Source organism: Halichoeres trimaculatus, unplaced genomic scaffold, assembly GCF_033239565.1.
Source record: "Halichoeres trimaculatus isolate MK-OKI-2021-1 unplaced genomic scaffold, fHalTri1.1 fHalTri1_scaffold_8, whole genome shotgun sequence".
Lineage (NCBI taxonomy): Eukaryota > Metazoa > Chordata > Actinopteri > Labriformes > Labridae > Halichoeres > Halichoeres trimaculatus.
In genome coordinates this window covers 29,782,562-29,788,799 of record NW_027437186.1, presented here as the reverse complement: position 1 = coordinate 29,788,799, position 6,238 = coordinate 29,782,562, and the positions used below count along the sequence as shown (strand labels likewise).

At 40.1% G+C, this 6,238-nt stretch overlaps 1 protein-coding gene across 1 annotated transcript in view; it reads left to right on the top strand.

Annotated features, from left to right (window-relative positions):
• The first annotated feature begins 1,022 nt into the window (after window positions 1-1,022).
• Window positions 1,023-6,238, top strand: part of eys (eyes shut homolog) — a 265,468-nt gene continuing 260,252 nt past the window's right edge. The window contains exon 1 of the mRNA XM_074676533.1: window positions 1,023-1,175. The gene's annotated coding sequence lies outside the window, so the exon portion shown is untranslated. The remainder of the gene's footprint in view (window positions 1,176-6,238) is intronic.

Sequence of the window (6,238 nt, the reverse complement as noted above, 5' to 3'; positions counted from 1 at the left end):
TTACAGTTATTGTGAAAGTATTTTCAGTCTTTGCATGCCTTTATTCAGAAATGACAGAAGAGATGTCAGAGGGGAAACAGAACCCCCATTGATCTTCTAAAATCCCAAACCATTAGCAGTGATATTTTCCATCCATCACTGAAAAGATATAATGAAACTCGCATTACACCTATGTCAGCAAAATTGTACTGACATAGGTGTAATGCAAGTTTGACACAGATATTGAACATTATAGAAAGTTACAATTTCAACATCATCCAATTATGAATATCAAAAGAATATCCTCTAAATTTCCTCTTTACTGCATGTGTTTGGCCAAAAGGTGGGATAGTTAAAGCTTTTTACACAAAATTAAAATTTGAAGCTCAATAAACGGTGCGTCAGGCACAGCCATATTGATTTTCCCTCCAAGTATTTTTTTTATATAACAAACAATAATCTGGTTAAAAGCTGGATGGAGGGGTGGGGTTGGTGCCCCTTTGTTGGCATGAGCCCCCACACCTCAAAATCTCAGTGCACACCCCTGATAAACACATTTCTTCAAACATATTGACTATGCCTTTAATTCTGTGCAGCTTTTAAATCACGTATGTACAGTAATCAGGCTTTTAGTGAAAAGCCACATTTCATTACCAGCTCGAGTATTTGATATGACTGATGCATGGCTACTGAATAACAGTAATATGAATTTATAAGGGAATTGCACAAAATAGCTGTTGATCCACAAACGAGTTAAAAGTTTTCTGTCTTAATTCTTGTTAAATGAGTTTCCTTAACAAGATTTACTCTCTGACAGTCCACTCGGTTTTGTTTTTAATTGTTTTCAGCCCACAGGTAAGCATATAAAATCATTTTCATTCACTCGGAGAGCTTCGCTTGTTTGCACATGCCCGGGCTTGCCTAATGAATATTTAGTTAGGCCTAATTAAATAATCAATCAGGCAGGCTGTATCCCCGCCCCGGCCTGCCCCACAGGGCCATCTCGATGCGCGCAGACACGCCTTCAGCCCTCAGCGTCTGATCACATTTCCTCTGCAACATGTTTCCTCCTGAGTGCGCGTAGACGGCTCAGCTGTCATTTCCCCCAGAGACAGAGACACACACACATCTCAGCTGAGATAAGAACTCTCCAAAATGAGCAACGTCCCAGGGCCGACCATCTTTTCAACTTAATGGTGAGCTAATATGCATCCTACCCAGCACACACGATGTAACCTTACAGTGTAATGTCAGGAGCAGACACGCGCCGGTGCAGCTCTGCATACAGCAGCAGATGGTCCATGTGCGCTCCCCACTAGTCAGATTACCCGTCCATAGTAAATCCCGGGCCTTGCTTCTCTAGAACGGGGGCAGAGAGACATGTCCGTTGAGTTTAATGCTAAGCTGTTGTTTAATGCAGACCCTCTAGCTGCAGGACTGCCTCAGCTACAGAGTGCTGGACAGACTGTTCATTTCATGTCCTCTTCTTCCCCACCTGTGATTCATTAAAGCTCCTTTACACTATTCAAACTCACCTGTTACCTGAACACCACCATTATAGATGGATAGAGGATGTAGTGGTGAAGATGAGGTGAAATGGAGCAGGGCAGTGCGTCCATGAATAAGCCAACTTCCAAATATCACTTTGAGTCTAACAGTGTATCAGTGTTACATAATATATGATGCTAACAGGGCTAAACACAGAGGCATGACCTTGGCTACTTGTTGCATGTTAGGTAAGCTATTTCAGTTTATTTTCTTTGCTACAGCAACAAGTGCAGCAAGAACATTCAGAAACACATGCTTTTGAAAAACAAAAACAAAAATTATCCCTTTTCCATCATTACAGACTTATGAAATCAAACCTCACCTGTCCCTCAGTTGCATCTTGATGCCAGATGATAAGTGGTCAGTTTTGTGCAGTGTTGCATAAACATCAGCAAACTCAGCTTCTTCACAAGGAAAATGTTCTCCATTAGGGGGGATGTGGGGAAAGTATGTCAGGATCTTTATGTCAGGGTCAGGATTTGGAAGTTATCAGGATTGTTTTTCATATTCAGACTATTTGACCCACAAACAACATTTTTAGCCCCAAATATTTCATATTTCTCATTTTTTATGCACCATTTCATAACTTTAATCTCATCTTGTGTCCTCTAATTTTTTGTTTTTTGTTTTACTCTTAACATTCTCCCATCATTATAAACACATTCATTGAAAGACGTCAGCTGTAAGACTCGAGTTTCTGCGGAATGTACAGAGCTTTAGCTTTATACAAGTAGCCTATGCATAGTCCAAGTGTAGTTTAATAAAAAATTTACTAGACATACTTTGGTTTTGTTTGTGTCATAATTTAAACTTTGTGAGCTGGGGGCTGTTTGAAAATGGATCTGGAGGAGTGTTTCAGTTGAGAATCTGACTGCCACATATTCCCATTTCTCCATACATTATCTTTGAGTACCATTTTCATTGTTGTGTAGCTCCTTCGTCTTTCTATAAACTGTATTATTATCTCAGATTTTCAGAATGTAAGCTTCATGTTGGCTTTCTTCCTCCATTTTTGCTTAATCAAAAGAGGGATTAATAATTTGTGGAATAAGAGCTCTAGAGCTTTGCAGGGAAAAAGGAGTTGGGGGTGTTTTTGTCTGATTGAAGTGAGCCAAGCTGGGACACCTGCTAACACCACATTGCAGCTGGCTTAGTCAGCTGAGCCAGTGCATGAACATAAACAAAATCAATGAACAAAACTTTTAGTTCACATGTTGACCCAGGGAAGGGAAAAAGGAATCATGAGCTGCTCTTTGGTCGGGATAATAATTACGTGACCTTACAGCCCAGCAGACTTGCAGTTTTCCTCTCTCTCAGGCTCTGTGTGGCTGAAAGGAGTGTATACCACTATTCCCCCAGGCACTGCACAAAGTGTTACAAAGAAAGAAAGAGGCATAACCTCACCTTATTGAGGTTTTCCTCCGGAGCACCAAATAAACAGAATGCACCATTCTGTACTACAGGGGAGCCGGTGACTGATGAAGGTTTTGCCTCAAACAAAAATTAGCAATTCATAGAGGTGAAGTCATGCTGCCTAAGCTGTGCTGCTGCTGGCTCTGGCCTAATTTAACCCACAGTTATACCTCTTTGAGTAATTTTGGTCTTGAAAATATCCCACAGCTGCAGTCCTTTAGAGAGGACATCAAAAAGCAATAAAAAAGGATGTGACTGTATGCATGCTATGTGGAGAATATGAAAATGACAGAAGGAAGACACTGAAAACACAAATTCCTGCATTATAAACAAACTTAGTTACCTGGGAAATAACTTTGACTAACTTTGGAGACTCAACAGTCGATGAAGGGAGATGATTGTCAATGATGCATCTTGCAATAAAACAGCTTAGCCCTCTTTGGTTTGCAGATTGTGAATCTGAATGTTCAGCTCCCTGACACTTTGGCGGTGGACAAGTCTCTATTCCTGCACACAGACTACAGATCCTGTCTGTATTATTTCTCTTTACCTTGAGGAGGGAGAAATCATTTTATTGAGCCTAAATGATCATCAGCTGCTGTTTATGTTTACTGGACATGGTTTTCTTTCTCCCATGATGCTAGTTCAAGGTTCAAGGTTAGGTACACTTTATTATCCCCCAGGAACCATTTGTTTTACAACCAGACGCGAATAAAAACATTGGAAAGCAGGATGCCTTGTATATGCAGTGAGCACAGAAATACACAAACATCTACTTTTGTGCTAGTGACATAGATGCAACTTTTACTGAGATGGAAGAAGAATCTTATGTAGCTTAGTGCACCATTAGCTGACATGACACATACCTGTAACCCATCTTTGTTTAAGATTTAAGCCTTAAAATCAATTCAAAAGGGCCATTTGCATGTTTTTGCATGAAACTCCATTCAAAGAGGAAGCTCTTGAATTTTAGCAGTTTTAATTATGTATTATCATTTTTGGTGTTTTTGGTGCTGTGGGTGGGACAATGCTAGAGGCAGTTGCCTGTTAATACAGCTTAAAGTGGTTTCTTCTTCTATTGGCTATCAGCTAACAGATTGGAAAAAGGCCAATGCCGATAACCTCCAAATGTCAAATATCTGGATTATCGGTCTATTCCTAGACTGAACATTGTTTAAACTACTGATGGTCCAGTATTTTTCTGAGGTTCTGAAATTGGGCTTAACTCTCTAAATGTTCAACTCCAGCTTTGTTTTTCTTTCTCTTTGATAAGTTAGATCATTTTGTAAAATGACAGTGCCTGGTTTGAATCAAATTAAGTACTAAAGAGCTGTTATCTCAGAATATAAGTGCACTTTGGAAGAATTCCTATTGGCTTTTGCAGCATGACTCCAAAAGTCTTTTTTATTTGTACAATTTTACATGATACATTTTCACACCACAATGATCATCATGGAAATGAAATAAAAGACATTATGATCACTTTGAATAAGCTCATGGTGACACTTTGCAGCTATCGGATTTGCTGCATATTTGTGAATGACCCATTTCAAATTCTAAATTTTCATTTCTAATGTGTTTATGAGTATTTGTGCATATGAAGGGATTCAGAAATGTGAAAATACTTCCCGTCTGTTGCTTCAGAGTCCTCATCTCACTGCCTGTGCTCGAGCCTATAATGAAATAATCTCTCTTATTGCTATTACCAACACTTAACTCTCGGCGGTTCAGAAAACAGCCTTAGTATTGGAGTCAGATTTGTTGTCCTTTCCACCAGTTCCCACAAAAGGAGTGAGAACACTGATGGGGGGCTGCTTTTCAGGGTTTGGGGGCTCATCAGTTGTATAAATGATTAGCTACCCAGGGAAAAGCAGTGATCAGTCCAGCAGTGTCTTTGGCCAGCAGCCTGCTGCTGTTTGGTTTCACAGTCCTCCTGTGGCTCTGCAGTGACATCAATGGCTCGCTGCTGTTTCAGTGGCCTCCTGCTGATGACAGAACATCAAATAATGAATACTTTCATGGATTTTTAAGCCTAGCTGCAGGATTTCCGAGTTATTATGGCTCACATATTGAACTCACTGTCGTGCATCCGGTCTCTCATCATACGTCTGGGAGTGAAGTGCTCTTGATTTGTTTATGTGTTCAGGAACATGCTTGTGCTCCATCACACTTAATGATGACGCAAGCGACCTCTTTCTGTTCTGTGGAATAGGACGTCATTGACCCAATGCATCAACGCAGTGCTGGTAGAAATGGACTGTTTACAGCGAGTGGACAGAGAAATGAGTTCTGTACCAGTTGATTTAAAGCCTGTTTGTTTTTCTTTGCAGCTTCCCAGAGTAATTGTTGTATTTCTTTTAGAAAAAGGGTGCCTTATAGAAGCTCTGCTGGTGACAGATGATGTCCTTGCTCTGCCAAACGATTGCTAAGATTAAGAAGACCACTGAGAAGCCTTCTGATCTTTAAGTTTCTGTAAGACTCCTTTTCCTGATGGTCGTAGAAAAAACAACACCAGCCTCTATCTGTTTGGGGTACCTACAGCAGAATTAATATTTTCATTCCTCTGTATTTAACAAACATTACAGGTTTCACCTTTAAGAAATCATCTCCAGTCCCTGTGCAGGTAAACAGTAGAGTCAGAACGGTACAGCACAACAGCAAACAACAGCTCTCAGTCAGTGCAGCTGTCAGGGTCTGCCGAGTTCAAAATCAAGGAAATCATAATGAGGTATTACCATATTCAAGGAGGCTGTTCTTCTCGACAGTGCTTTCTTCACTTACACCTGTGTGTCCTTATTCTTGCAAAAGTGCCATCGTACTGTAACTGGCAGTTTTTTTTTTCATTCACAAGCCAACATTTTCATCGTCTTTTCTTTGCGTTGAAAACTTAATGAGCCAAACTTTTCTACTTTGTGAAAAAGGATGTGTTACTGTTTATTTTGGCATTGAAAAGTTAAGTTTAGTGTTATTTTTTCCCCAGTGTGGCCAAGTCTGTGGTGAACAATACTCTGTGTACGCTTTGTAGGTGCAGAAGTACCTTATCAAGTTACTGTTATTGAGCAGCTTTTTTGCGCAATTGTAATTACTTAAATGGTTTTTATGTTAAGCATGTTTTGTTGGTTGCTTTTTTACTTTACTGAAGGTTGGTCCTTCAGGTCATTAACTGGTCAGACTCATTAGAAGCCGTCCTGCAATCTGGACACCTCGTAGTAAACCCTTGATGTTGGGAGCAAAAATAAAACCAAAGAGGAAACTCAAATATCCAGGAGAAGGGATGTGCCATATCATACCGTCTACG